The following is a 15,573-nucleotide window of genomic DNA, read 5'->3' as shown; positions in this document are numbered from 1 at the left end:
GCCTAAGAAAGGAAACAGAAAGAAAGATAAATTTTTGTGAAATGCAGAAACATACTAAGGAGGCTAAAATGAGTTAGAGCAACAAACACCAAAAAGGAATCTTTATTAGTACCTTTAGTACTTATGAGCAGAAATTCAGCAGAAGAATCCTGAAGATCCACAGAAATGTGAGGCTGGGTGGGAAGAGCAATCACAATAAGACCAGAACAGACAAAGTAAAAAGGAGTGTTTTTTTGTTTACTGGAGAGTATCTTGGGAAATTTGCCATGTCAAAACACTTTCTACAAGTAGGACTAGACAGAGAATATGCCTTAAATTGAATTATCAATAGAGTGACTGCAAAATATAAGCAATAATGATTTGGGATGATCAGATGCATTCATCTTGAAATCATAAATTAATTTGTGGCTGGAGAAGGTAGTGCTAAGTATTTGCTTCATGTCAATGGTATTGGAAAATGGCACATGTGACATTGATATGGCTGCCTGAAAGAACTCCAAGAATGATCCAGGAAACTACGCACAAACATGCCTGCCATCCCCGCTGGGCAAGGTGTGCACACTGCAATACATAATAGGGTGAGATGGTGTTGGATGGTGTTAGCAGAGCTTTGTGGAGAAGCCTACACTGTTGCAACTTCTGTTTTGCCAGTGTTACTGCTTGAGAACTAGATTTCAAAATGCCAATGGAACCATTGTCATCTTTCACAAGCATTAATATATTAAAGCAAACAAGGCATTAACAAAAACCAAAGAAGAGTCAATTCTATAAGCTCTTTGTGTACTCCAAGAATGTCTATGTCATCTGAAACCATATAAGATCAAAGATATAAGATTAGACACGAAGTTGGCCTAGAAAAATAAGTCATGTGATGCAAATTGACATATAAAGAAGACTACATTTCCTTTTATCTCTAAATGAAGTAATAAAACAGAAAAAAAGAGCATTCTTTGTAAGGAATGATTGTTATAATCACATGACACTTTAATTTCAGATTCTTTAGTCCTTTGTACAAAGGTCAGTAACCTTTTGCTTTTTAATAGTGTCTTTGTCTTTGAGGCAAACATATTAAAAAAGGGCTAATGTTTTCAACAGCAAATTAATTTAGTTGTGAGACACATAACAGTCTGCCAGAAAGAGATTATGGACCATTTTAAAAAAAGGTTTTGTTGAGAATTTTTTGATGATGCATGTGAGCAACGAACAGAAACTGTCCATCTATATTGTGCCCCCTGCAAGGACAATCAGGACTACAGGGGTAGGTGCAGCCTCCTAATATGACAGCTGTGGGCAGTCTGCCTGTGTTGGTAGCTAGAGAGCTTAAGAAATACCAAGCACCTGGTCTCCTGTAAGGGTGTATAGAGCTTTACAGAAGCTACTCAAAAGAATTATGGTTTGAGGAAAATGTTTATATCCTAAAACTTCTAAGCTGGTCTTTATAAGAACCTGTAGTATTTGTGAAGTTGGTGGACAAAAGCTGTAGAACTGACCTGGAAGTTATCAGTACAGCTTTTCCTCTCCTGCAAGTTGAAGGTATCATAGCCTGTTTTGGAGAAACTGTGTCTTTAAGCTTATAATTGATAAGTCTTGTATAGGCAGTGTTGGTAACTTTTTGTTGATGGTTCTCATTGTGGATCCTGAAGCTTCAGTCTTATGTGATATTTTCTGCCTCCTTTCCTGCACTGTAATGGTGAAAGGAAACATACGGAGGGAAAACGAAATCTTGAACTCCAACTGGCTGCACCTTTCTAGTTGGTTGTGACAAATAATATACTGTTTATTTAATTTAAGTCTCACATAAAACCAACTAGGAGAAATTGAAGCTTTACATATGAATTTTTCTTATCACATGTTTGAAATGTAAACTCACTGTTTGCCACTCTGACTCATTAACTTATGAGATCTGTAGCTGGGAAAATCAAAACTGGAATTCTTCTAGTTCAAAATAGCCACAGTGAAACCCAGAGAGCAGGCACACTGCTGTTAGAGAACCATACTAAGAACTCATGGTTCTGAACTGGGAACTGCCTGTAACTCTTCAGCTAAAGTGCATGAGTCCAAGAAGAACTGGTTATTTGCTTTCCTAGAAGCTTCTTTCATCTTTCTAGAAGCTTGGAAGTTTTTTCCTTGTGTACTTTTGAATCACAGCAGCTCTACTGTTATTTCTTTACTAAAATGGAAAAAAGTAATTCAGAGAATAAATGGTTGCTTAATATTCCAACTACTGGAAGGTGAGTGCTGTGACAGCCTGTGGGTTAGCAGCTAACTGTGCTTGTGTGTACCTAAGGGTCTAGGATTAAAGGGGATACCACATTCTTAACTGCTGGACTACCCTTCTTGGGGGAGAAAAGAGGTTGAACAGGAGTCAGTTGTGTTTCCTTGATTGTTTACTGGGTATGAGCCAGAATTTGAGTGAGGAGGAAGCTACTAAAATTGGGATTTGCTTGAAGTATTTCTATAAAGGATTTTAGATTAAAGGATCTAAAGAGAAGTAGGAGAACTAGAAGAAAAGTAAGGCACAAGTGACTGATAACTTACCCTGAAGGCATTCAGTGTTCAGAGAACACAAGGTAAGGCCACAGAGGCATGTTTGGCAGGCTTATATTTATATTTACGTTATATTTAGAGCTGGTTTTGTGAAGTATTCATAGTTTGTTTGCCTCATGCATGGTATTGACTGATGCTGAGTGTAATGGCACTGTTACCCATTTGTTAGCTTAATTGATCGGTTCTGTTTCTGATCTGTAGCAGAAGATGCTAATATTGCATGTGCTGGTGTTCTGCTGGGTGTTATTGATTCACTGGTAACGTGAGGCCATATGCATTTCTAGAGCTTTCACTATAGTATTTTTCCAGTGCCCTAACAGATCCTATCCAGAAGTAAACCAAGTTTCTTTGATTACTGCTTATGTGCTTTTATTTCCAAAGAATTAAATTAGGTGTTACAATATTAATTTCTGTTACTAGTGCTTATTGTTTCAGCTGTGCTTTTTGTTCTTTCATCCTTGAATGTTTTCAGAATAAATCCTAGTCAATGGCACGATTCTCTTCCTTTTTAGAGAATTTATCTTCTGTATTTTCCGAAGTGGATGGTGAACTGATTACTTGTAGTAGCGTAAAAATGCTGCCCCTAATATGGTAAGCTCCTGGTTTATTTGAAAAACTAAGTTCAATTTACTCAACATTTTTCTTCTAGTGTTGAACACAATATACTGTTGAGTGTAAACAGACCCCTTTCCTCATCTTTTGACATGCAAATCCCTTGTATCCCTAGTACACCATATAGATCCTTTAATGAAGTTCTTTGCTTTGTCTTTAACCCTTCATTGCAGAACGGAGTGGTTCTTGCTCAGTCTGTCCTCATACCGCGCATTTCTAAACTCTACAGCGAGGAGCTTCCCCAGCGAGGCTTGAGGAGCGCAGCGCTTTTGCTGGGCCTCGGAGCTCCGCGTTCCCGCCCCGGCGAGCGCCTGCCCGGCCGGGCACCAGGGGGCGCTGCCGCCCCGCGCTGCCCCCGCAGAGCCGCCGCGGGGAGGGATGGCTTTCCCCCGCACCTGCAAAGAGAGGCTCACAACGGCCTCTGAATCCATTGGGGGCGTCTTGCCGTGCTCAAAACGATTTATCAGCGATGGAAAATAAAAATCAAATGATAGAGTGTCGTATTATAAAAACATGACAAAACTTATCTAGAGTAATTAAGATTGTGCCAGAGATTAGTCAAACTCCTGTCTTTTGTTCAGGACCATCTTTGTAAGTTGGAATTCCTTACAATTGTCTGTCCAGTTATGAGCCTTGACCGCTTTCAAACTCATGTTTCTCTCTATGCGGAGTGGTGAGATAAAATACTGCAAGTCTGATCAAGGAAGTTGGTGTTTGAATGATGCAATGTAAGTATTTAGCTTATTTATGGTGTAAAATGTTACCATCAGTAAACTGATTATAGTTTATTTATTATGTACCAAGGGACATAATATTTTTGTTATCCTTTTAGAAACTATTAATTCCCCATATGTTTTCACTTGTTCATTATTTAAAAATATGATTTATAGAGACAATATAATGATGAAACCTTGGGCAAAGAGCAGTCAGTGGTGAAACTCCTAAATACTCTATGGTATTGTATGAATATAGCAGAAGAGCTAACCAAATCCATATACCTGTAGGATGTAATGGATTACTTTGTTATGCTTCTTGTTTGTTTTTGTTGTTTGTTGATGTGGCACATTTGTTTGTATAAATCCTGTAGTTGGTTCTGCAGTAATGCAGGTTTGGAATCCATTAGTAAGTGAAAGACTGATTTCTTTTGACTAGGAGTAGAAGAATAGATAGTTTTTGTCCTGCCAAAAGGACTAGCCAGGGGAAGGAAGAAAGAGGGAGAAAACTAGAAAGGACTGTGGGAAGGGATAATTTTTAAATGGTTGGGCAAAAATAAGTAGGAGGCAATCAGGCTTATCAAGTATTATTTTGCTAATGACTTCCCTGCCATTTAGCTTCTCTTTTGACTACATTTGCAACCTCTTCCATTTTTTCTTTCACAAGCATTTTCTGATTTGCCAATCCTAATGTTTAATCTTAGTTAGGTGATTGTGCTTCCCAATCACTATTCACTTCGTAATCATATTTGATTGCTAATTTTAATCCTAAATTAAAACATTACATTGTGAAATGCAGCCAAGAAGTATCTGGCAAGAGCTGTTGATTTTATTTTAGAGGTTGAAGAGCTACGTGCAAATATAGTTTCCACTGAAGTTCAGTAAAACAGTAGATCTCCTTTTAAGTATCAACTTGATGTAAACTAAGAGATTTGGTAAACATGTAGAGGGCAGTGTTTGGTCCAACATACTCCTACTGGTATGTAAGGGCTCCATACAACACACAGAGATTTTCCATTAGCAGTAGGATGTGGATGTACCTTACAAATCTCTCCTCTTTGTCAAAGCATATATGACAGATGGTTACAGTGACACCTTAGTTCTGTCTCCTGCTTCAAAATAGACTTGCTGTCAATTAATTCAGACTGGGAGAGAATTAAATTTGGTTACCTATTTTTTTATTGGTTGCTTAATGCATATTATTATTAGCTTTTCCTACTTTTTTGTTTGTTAACATTAGGCAGAATAAATCATGACCCAATATTGAGCTTTATCTATTAATATAGTGTGATGAATTAGATCAAATAAACATTCAACACTCCATTTAATTAACATCACAGAACAACAGTAAAAATATATAGCAATACTTTCCAAAACCCTGGAAAGAACTGGGAATGAAAAGGATTGTATCTTCAGAAAGGTATTCCTGATTTCAGCATATTCTTCTCTTATGATGTTGGACATGCAGTTCACTATCTGTGCATGAGTTTCCTACTGCTAAAATGAGGGCAATGATATTTTCCATTTTATGGAACTACTGTGAAGAAAAATCCATTAATATTTTATCTCAGATATTAATGTGTGTGCTATAGAAAATGCTTCAAGTAAACAACAACCAACCACCCCCCCCCAACTACTACCTTTATTTGAATTTGAAAAAAAAAAAAAAGGAAAAAGAAGTATTTTCAGTAAGAAGTTAAAGGATAAAATCCCTTTGAGCATTGAGCTGAATTTTTTCCACTTTTGATCTGTTTGGAGAATGACTTATGTAGGAAGAAATTTGAGAGAAGTTAGAAGTTGCTAATGTGGAGCCTGCATGAAGTTGCTAAAAAGGAAAGCTATGTAGGAAGAGCCTATAATTTTCATTCCTATCTTTGGACTTGGATTAATGCCCAGAATAGTGACAAATAGAGCGTCACTGGGGAAAGACTGAGAATAATCTCCATTGGCAATAGCAACTAACTAAAGGAATGGATAACTGTGATTATAACAATAAAGTATTTGCTAATAAAAACAATCCCTTTCTATTTTCAGTAAAGATAACTGACAAGAGAGACTTCTGGAGCATTTTCAATGTGAGGAAGAAATGGAATAGTTGATAACTGTTTGTATGTGCAATTGTGTGAATATATGTGTGATATATATGCATGAATCCATGTTGAACAGACAAGTACGGCTGGAGATAATACAAAATATCCTCCACGTCTCAAGGCAAAAAATACAGTTTTTTTAGGAGAGTTACTGAAGAGGCTTGGCATAACAAGTTCATATATAACTGAGAATACCATTTTCATAGATGTAGGGGTGGCATGTAGTATGGTAGTGGTATTTATTTAATTTGTGTTCTCTGTAATTTAATCTTCTTTGTTAAAAAGAAAGTATAGACAGACATGCTCTAATTTAAGTGTTAAGTACTTCCCCACACATCTTAGTCCCATTTTGCTATTAATGGTATCCCTTCAGAACCCTGGCTTTACCCTGTGCTCCTCAAGAAACACTATCTCACCTGCTGCCCTATTTCTGCCTTCCTTCAGAAAACCTAGGCCTACAGAAAACCACCATGTGCTGTCTGAGTTGATAATAGCATTTGAGAAAAAGGGTAATGGACTTTTCTGGCTGTCTTTGAAGCCTGAAGGAGCTACAGTGACTTCTGTAGTTCTCATATCTCTAATTCAAAACTTAAGTAATTCTGTCTCTTTGTTTTGCAGGTAAAGTATTTATGACTGTAAGATGCAGTGGCCCTGACTTTCTTTAGGAAAGGTTTAAGAAAGTGAGGCTCTGGGAAAAGAACAACAAAAAGAGGTACAAATGAAGCAAAATTGTAGTATTTTGTAATAAGTAACTCCAGGTATGATTTTTAAAGCTTTGTAGGGCTTGGTTTTGTTTTTGTTTTTTTAACATGGGGGGCTGTTCAGCCCTCATGGGGTTGTTGTATATATGGAAATGGAGAGCAGACCATACCAGGTAGGTTTATGTATGGAACACAGTGTTACTCTAGCACTGCATGAAGGAAGGTTCCCCTTGTGTAAGGAGGTAATAGTTGTGTTAAGCTTGTGGGTTTTGGATTCCTTGTGGTGCTTTGAAAGCATGGTTGACCTAAAAGGAATGTAGAATTTCAAGAGATCTGCTGCCAGTTCTGGCCAAAAGCATCCAAAACTGGGATTTGAACAGTGAAGGTACTTTCCTCATCAAATGGAGAATTTTCTTACAGAGATGTTAGCTTTTAAGTATTTGTGCCACTGTAGAATCATCTGACCTTATGACTTGCCTTATTTATGAATGTTGTTACTGCCTTAGGAAAAGGATAAGTCATGTATGAGGGAGGGTCTGTCACGGTTGGGTCTATGTTGAAAGACCAGCAGACCACTGTTTGTTATAAGAGAAAAAGTCTTCCTTCATGTTTGTTATAAGAGAAAGAAGTCTTCCAAAACATCTTCCTTTATTATAGAAAAATATGTTTATGCAAACATGTATGTAAAGTTAGATAGCTTATTTTTTTGCATATCCTGCACAGTCTTTCCTAGTACATATAAAATCTGATTATGACTATTGAAACAATTACATTTTCTTTAAAGAATGTCACAGTCCTATCTCTTCTATTTGGGGCATATGGAGCAAAATGAAAGAATATGTAAAAAATAATTAAAGTAAAATATAGTAAATATAAAATTTTAAAATAAGCATCTATATTTACAGGAGCACTTTTCACTATGTGCTCAAATATTTTAGACTATTTAACATATCTGACTTGCTTCTACATATAGGGAGACAGAATTATTTAAGGCAAACCCATATATCTACATTTATATATATGTACTTGTGTATACTTTTACAGTAGAATCAGGGGTTAATAGGGACTAGCTGGTAGAGAAATCTACTTTTGGGCTGAAAGGCTGCAGTCACTCAAACTGGTGACATTGCTGGGGAGGTAAAGACATGCTGTACATATTAACTGGTATGAAATACCCTGTTGAAGCCTGTTGCTGACACCCTTTCTTTAACAACAACAAGAGTCTGTTTGCAAGCAGAAATAGGAATGTGTGATGATGTGGCTGACTAAATACAGTTCTCCATATTATGTGCAGTTGCTAAGGATATAAACCTATCAGTGATATCTCATTTTAGGAGTTCAGAGAATGAATAATAGCTCTGTGACTAACTATTAATGATATGGATTGAAAAAGAAGAACTGTTGGGTAACAGAAGGTAGAATCATTTTACTATATGCAGCGATGAACATTACCTTGCACAAACAGTACAGCCTTGAAGTAGGGTGGGTGGAGGTGCAGCTGGGTGGGAGGCAGAAAAGGACTGAGAGAATATGATTTATGGGTGAGAAATTTTTACATTAGAAATTTAACACTAGAGATGCTGCAGACTGAGCTGTGAGTTTCCAGATAACTCCCTGCTTTCAATTTTGTGTTAGTGACAATTATTTCCACAGCAACCATTAGTGACATTGCAGAAAGGACTGCAGCTAGAGTTTTTCTATTGTTAGACATTGTTGTGGATTACAGCTATTTTATTGCTTTTTAAGATGATCCCCTATCAATCCCTTTCCTCTTTTCCTCAATGCATGTTTTTTGCTAATATATGCAAATAAGCATTACAATTGCATAATCAAAAATTAGCTAAACAATTTTGCCCGGGGTTTCTAAATGTTGATTTTGTAACATATCAGTAGCAAAAGCACATTATTCAAATGTTTTAAAATTATTTTAGGATTCCTGGTGCATCCTTAAAAGCATAAGTAAAACTGAATATAAAATTGGAAACATCTGCAGGATTGAGGTGATGGAAGGATTGAGGTGATGGCAGTAGGTTACTGGTGCACTTAGAATCACAGAATCCTTAAGGTTGGAAAAGACACCCAAGATTATTGAGTGTAACCTTTCACCAACCACTGCCGTGTCAACAACTCACTAAATTTGGTCTAGAAGTGCATCAGAGTGGTCATGGTCATTATACGTAGGATAAGCACAGGTGTGATAAAGCCAAGAAACACACGTTGTTATGAAGGAATTGAGTATCTCAATTCCTGTTACAGCCAAAAGAGAATTGCTTGAGCAGTTATAGTAGGGTCTTTACACTAAAAATAAGTGTTTTGTTATTATTCTATGAATAATTATTGTTGAACCATACTGTGATAGTAACAACTTGTCTGACTACTTTCAGTTAGTTTTATTTGCAAAATAAATATTTAGTAGTCCTGATCGACAGTGCCAGTTCAGAAAAGAACACTTGAGCTAATAATTTTTTTCTTGCTGAATCCTCCAGTAGCAAAAAATTAGGTCCAAGGAGTTCTCTCCCATGCTGGTAACTGCCATGTCACTCCTTTCCTATGGTGCATCTCTGTATAGAAGAGACTGCACACTATTGAAACAAGTAGTAGTGAGCTGCTGCATTACCACATCAGCACACGAGAGTGCAGTGTAGGGGCTGCGCAGCCAAGGATGTCGCAGCCAAGAACACAATGTAACTGACATAGTAAGTCTAATTTTAGCTGCAGGAGTCTCAACAATTTCTTTACAAATAGCAAGAAAGACTTAAAACTATCTCAGTCGATATTATAAATGAGCAATGTTCTTTTTGGTGTTATTTTTTATCTGTCTCAGATTTGTACTTTGTGTATGTGTGTGCAATTTATTTAGAGTTACTTAATTCATTTTTTATTCTCATATTGTAAGATAATTCAGTCACTATTTACATATTTATTTGGAAGCTATCTGTGTGTTTTATTAAATTTCACTGCGTTACATGTCTTTAATTGTTGTTTAATAATATAAGCAAATACTTATTTCACTGAAGACTAACACAGTTTACAAAGCAAATATCTAATATGACATGTTTTAAAAGCATTTTCTTGTGGACTTTCTTTTAAATTGCTGTTTCTGGATTTTTTTTTTCCTTTAAACTAACAGCAGCTTTTGTACATGCAGCATTTTGAGATGTTAAGATATTTAGTTTCATCCTGCAATACACAGGTTGCAGTACCTACATAGGCATAAATACTCTGAGTGAGCACAGAATGACAACCTGCCAGCCACATGTGTAAAATTCCCACTACAGTTCTTATTAAATCACTCATAAATAACAAGGGATCAATTTATGAACCTAGTTATTGGTTAGCCTTGGCTCCAGAAGTATAGCTCACCTTGCTAACTGCATACGTTGGATTTAACAGAATGAAATTCTCTATGCCTCGAGCTAGATGGAGAAGTATCTTTTCAGTAATACATCCTTGACAGCAGAACTGCTTCGTATTGTAAAAGTTGACCTGGTCCTTCCTGAGCTGCCTGAAAGCACTTAAGGCATGGGGGATTAAAAAAGTACATTTTCACAAGGATATTTCTTGGGTTGTTACTTAATCACCTTTACATCACCAATCCGAATGGACCAGGGAGTGAGGTTTTTTCTTTCTTTGAATTTTTTTTCTAATTGCACTTACCTTTAGATCTATTTGGTCTAAAGGTCACTAAAGGGAGTTAAAACTTGAGTGACACAGACCTTTGTGGTGTTGGAGCACCTAAACATACATGCAGGAAATCCTGACACCAGGCATGTAACATCACTAACTTCAACGATTTCTGTAGATAATCCTCTTAAAAGTACATTTAATTAAAATTAAGAAATTAATTAAAAAGTGGGATTATGAATATTAAGACTCTTTCATCTCATAGCAAGGGTCCATAGCCTATAGAGTCAGAATTTGGGCATGTTCCCTACTGCTTTATTAGCAGTGCAAAGCAGAAAAAAATGGTTCATGACAGAATTTGATTTGCTTTCAGAAGGAGTCTTAATATTTTGGCTTCTTGTTCCAGTACTATTACTAGAAAGAAAATCCAGCATAACTTCCTTATGTAATACAAGGCCAGTAATGGTAAAACTAATTACAGTGGTTTAGATTTATATTTGAGATATTTGCTTTTAAACACTTATACTCTGCTTCCTGATTTCTGTGTGTTTGTGGAGACCTAGTTCTGTCAAAAGGGAAGTGGTGATAAAATATGCACAGTATTGTTAATAGTACAAAGATAACCCAGTAGAAAAACCTCTTTAGAAATTTGTGCCATAGATGGAGGACACAGTAACTTAAACCTGTCTTTAGATAGTTCCTATTCTAAATCTGTGTGCTCTAAGTAAGATAAGACTTTATACTAGATGAAATTTTTGTCTAAAATTTGATTTTTATTGTTATGTGTATTAAAAATGCTTCTGTTTCTTTTGCTAGGCTTTTTCTGTTCAGTTATAAGCATGTATAAAGTGTCCATTTTCTGCTATAGTAGATAGAAATTTTCTGCACTTGTAGTCTACTGCCAGTGGTGCAGCTACTGGCAGTAGATAATGTTTTAAGCATTTGCATCAGTGAGCACATTTTACAGGCACTTTGAGCTATCCTACCATACATTTGAATGAAACATTGTGTCTCTTTTGACCACAAATTGAATTTGCTTGCAGGTCTCTATTTTATAAAATATAAAAAGATTTCTGCCAAATTCAGTTTTGCATTTTTAAGTCTCTCTTCCTAAGACAAACTGAAAGGCAGTTTGAATCAGGAAAACCCTTGCTTTTCTGTTAAAAAAAGGGAATTTCAGTGTGGGATATGAATACTGAAGGGTATTGGACCAAGGATTGACCTGTAGAATTAAGTTTTCAAAACTACCTAAAATTCAAACCCAGAAGTTTGTAGGAATTCAAATTATTTTGATTTCACAAGAAAAATTTGTCTATTCTCCTCTTAGCCCATTTTTGAAATTATATTATTCAAATCAACTCTCTTCTACTGTCCCATTAGATGCTATGTCATGAATTGTGAAGTTCTGTCAGAGCCAGTGCTGAGTGCCATTTTCCCCTTCTCCCATTAAAACTGAAAAGAAACAAATATATTGAGAAAGGAGGTTAAAGATATGGGAAAGTTAATTTTGTTTTAATTTTGGAGGCTATCATTAATTGCTTGGTTTTTTAGAGGGACTTTTTAGCTATGTGCAAGCCGCTATGTGCACTAGGTCTAAGAAACTGCAAAAATGGGAATGGTAGCCTAGAGAAGAGGGAGTGGGCACATTGGAATTTTTTCAGTCTCTGGAGTAAATTAAAATAGGCATATTAAAGGCATAGTATATTAAAAAGGGCTGGTTTGTGTAGGATGTTGCAGAATATTTGGGGTTTTAACTATCCTTGTAAGACAAACCTCTGTGCAAAATGCTGGATGTTTTTTGCCTGTGATGATTTATTCTCTGGCAAAAAAGCCCAATGTATTGTCACAAATTAGTGAGATTTCAGTGAAGAATGAATAGACAAATAGCTCGCCATGTTTTTGTGTGCCCTGCAATGTCTGGTCTAGTGGTGTCAGAAGTCAGAAGTTTATGGGTCCACTGCTTTTTTTTTTTTTTTTTGAGCACTAGTGGTCTTTTTAAATTCTGCCAATCCTGTATCTAGGTCCATCCTCTCTCTCTGTGTCCTGTAGGGGTTTTGAAGTTCCATTCCTAGGAAGATTTATTTGTGTAATCCTATATATAATTAAGATTTTTGTGTTTTTACAGTTGAGTAATGACAAGTTTTACTTGCCTAAAGTTTAGCTATCTGGAAAGCAGCAAAAAAAAATTAATATATACTTATTTTATAGATAGAGAAACTTTTAGATCAGACTCTTACACTCCTGAAGCTATTTAACTCATTTGTTGTAAAAAGGTGCATTTCCTTTTGTAAGTTGCAAATTTAAAATTCTTTAGCTCATAGAATTAAAGCTGCTTCTTATTTAAGTAAAAAAACAGGTGTGATCTAATTTTTTTATGAATCAAGATCTGTTCATAAGTGTTTTTGCAGTACCTTGTAAAATCTTTGCAAAGCCTTTTGTGCTTCTTGATAAATAACATTTGTCTGTGAAATTCATGTGCCTCAGGACTTGTGATACTTTTTTGTCTGAGTTTTGCAATGTATATTTTTAACATGAGTGCTTAACTTTTATAGTCTGAAAATGAAACTACTTGTAAAGTGGACTCCACATGGTGTTTCCATTCTGTAGCAGAGAGTAGGTGTTCACCTGCTCTGTTAGTGGCTCTAATGTGAAGAAAATAGGGAGAAAACAAAGGGATCATGTCAGCAATCTGTCAGCTAACCCAGCAGACAGAGATGGAAATGTCAGCAGCTGATCTGCCAGAGGGATGAATCACTTGTGTCCCTGTCTGGGCAGAATCAGGATGGAGTGAGCTGATTTGCCTGACCATCTGCCCAGAGGTGCTGCCCTGGAAGGGAAACTGGCTGTTGGCTGATAGCCACCAGGTTAGCCTGGAATCTCTTCTCAGATTCTACCACAAGCAAATGAATTGTCTTAGAGGAGGAGGGGATGTTAGAATGATAAAATCCAAACATAAGTTACACTAAGGCAGAATTCTTCAACAATGAGATGTATATGATTTCAAGAAATATCTGTTAATACATAAAGCTGTTCTACTGGTGAAAAAAATACTGGAGTCAAGCAATTTGAACTCCAAAGCATGTAATCTCATGAGCATGATAATGCCATTGAATCCTAAGAGATGTTTTTATCTATGGGTTTTTTTTACAAATTCTAATTCTTGCTATTTTATGTTTCTTGAAGGGATTTTGATTGTTATTTTATTATTTTAGGATTCTAGTAGTAATTCTAATAACTCCCCCTTGTGAAAGTGAAATAAGTTGTGTAAATCATAGTAAATAAAGTGATTTTATAGGGCTGTAGATCTTATGCAGATATTCTGAGATTGGACATTAGACTTTGCAGCTATTGCAAGATTATGATATCGAAGAGAATAGTATGCAAGCCATATTATCTCACTGCATTTTAAGAATGTAAAAAGAGTATCTTTTGCATGTAATAGGCAGATAATAATCACATTAATTTAGTATTCAATCAGATAGTTGGTATGTGAAGCACAGTTTTCGTTTGTCATTATTTAAGGTCTAAAGCTGTTCCTTGAATATTTTTCTTTGGTCTTTTTGTCTTATAACTTTGACTTTTTCAACTTCTTCTCTTTTCTTCTTGTGTGAGTATGCCAGAATGTGATGGAGGACCATGCTGCAGGCTATGATGAATAGGCCTGTGTTACTGTTGGCCAAAATCAGCCACGTATAATCTGCATGGAAACACTCCATTGTATCAGAAACATCTCATTTACATTTACCTTTGGATACCTGTAATTTATACATCACTGATTTTTGCTTTCTGTATCTCAGAATGTCGTATAAGCCTATTAGAAGACTGCAAGGCATTTGATGTCAACACAGTTACTTTGATCAAATAACCCTGTATTCAGAAAAAAGTGATGAGGGCAGGACTTAGTTCTCCTTGAGCTGTTTCGATGCTGATCAATTATTTTAGTGTCTCCAATTCTAAACTACAGTCTTTAGTTTCTATTCTATGACTTTATCCAGTATCAGTGTCAGAGTAAAAGCATGTAAATATATGTCTGGTGTCTTTCATGATTTGAAAATACTTTGTATTAATAAGAGTAAAAGGTATGAGTAATGATACTTAAAACAATAAAGAAATCACAATAATATGAAGACTGAATTTAAAAAAAATATAAGGAGCAGAAAGTACACAAATATATAGTAATGAAATAGTAATATTTTTATGCTGTTGGCATCCTATTCTTCTATATTCCTTTAATGCACCAAGATCAGATATTTATGTAATCAGATCAGGTATTCGTATTTTTGAATAATATTTGCGTTTTAAATGTACGTTCACAAAGAATGGTAATACATACTTAATTTTAAAAGCAGGTTAGTGTCCTGTGACTACTCTATTTTCCATCCTTTATCTTTATCAGTTATTCCTTTTATGAATATTATAGTCTGTGGAAGCGGAAATGTTATGCTTGTAGTATTGAGTGCTTGTCTGTAGAATGCCGCATTTTGTCATGAAAATAATTTATATGCCTTACATGGAACAAGTAAGGGAAAGTCTAGAACACTTCTTTATGTAGACGTTACATATATTTGTATAACACCTACATTTGGACTCTGAACACAGATAGAAGTAAAGAAAATAAGTAACAGTCTCAGCCAAAAGTCTGTAGTCCTGTAGAGGAGATGGTTACTGGATACGGTCCTTTTTACTTCAGCATTTGTGCTTTAACTAGAAAGCAATCCTTTGAAGCAGTGACAGGGATGGAGCTACATTTACTCAGTATAGTTTTTTAGTATAATAAGTTTTTGCACCTTTGTCTTCTAGAACCTTTTTCCAGACATGAAGGAGTATAAATTACTTGGGTTCTGTAGCTTCCTTTTAAAATGGGTGCTATAATGCCCTTTGATACTTTGGCAGTTTTTCTTGTGTTTTTCTGTGTTTAGTTTACAAGCTCTTTGGAACAGAAATTATTTTCATCTGGATTACCTTTGTGCTTGTAATAAACATCATGTTCAATAACTAACAGAAAACCCATCCTAGTTAAATAGTACAAGATGCAAATACAATGAAAAAAATTGCTGTCAGAGGAAGAGAGTAATGAGTTTCTCTCTGCAAATACTGATGTTTGAAAGACACCTTTTATGTGGAGTATTTAACTGTTGCAAGAAATTTTTAATCAATTTCATACAATAATACACAGATCACTTAGTTCATTGACTCACAGCTTATCTCTTAACTTGAAGAATGTCCTGTGAAATTACTCTTTCTGTACATGGTTTATAATTTGAAAGGAATTGCCCAACCTAATTT

This window comes from Ammospiza nelsoni, chromosome 7 (assembly GCF_027579445.1).
Source record: "Ammospiza nelsoni isolate bAmmNel1 chromosome 7, bAmmNel1.pri, whole genome shotgun sequence".
In the NCBI taxonomy this organism is placed as follows: Eukaryota; Metazoa; Chordata; class Aves; order Passeriformes; family Passerellidae; genus Ammospiza; species Ammospiza nelsoni.
Note: the sequence above shows the minus strand (reverse complement) of the source record.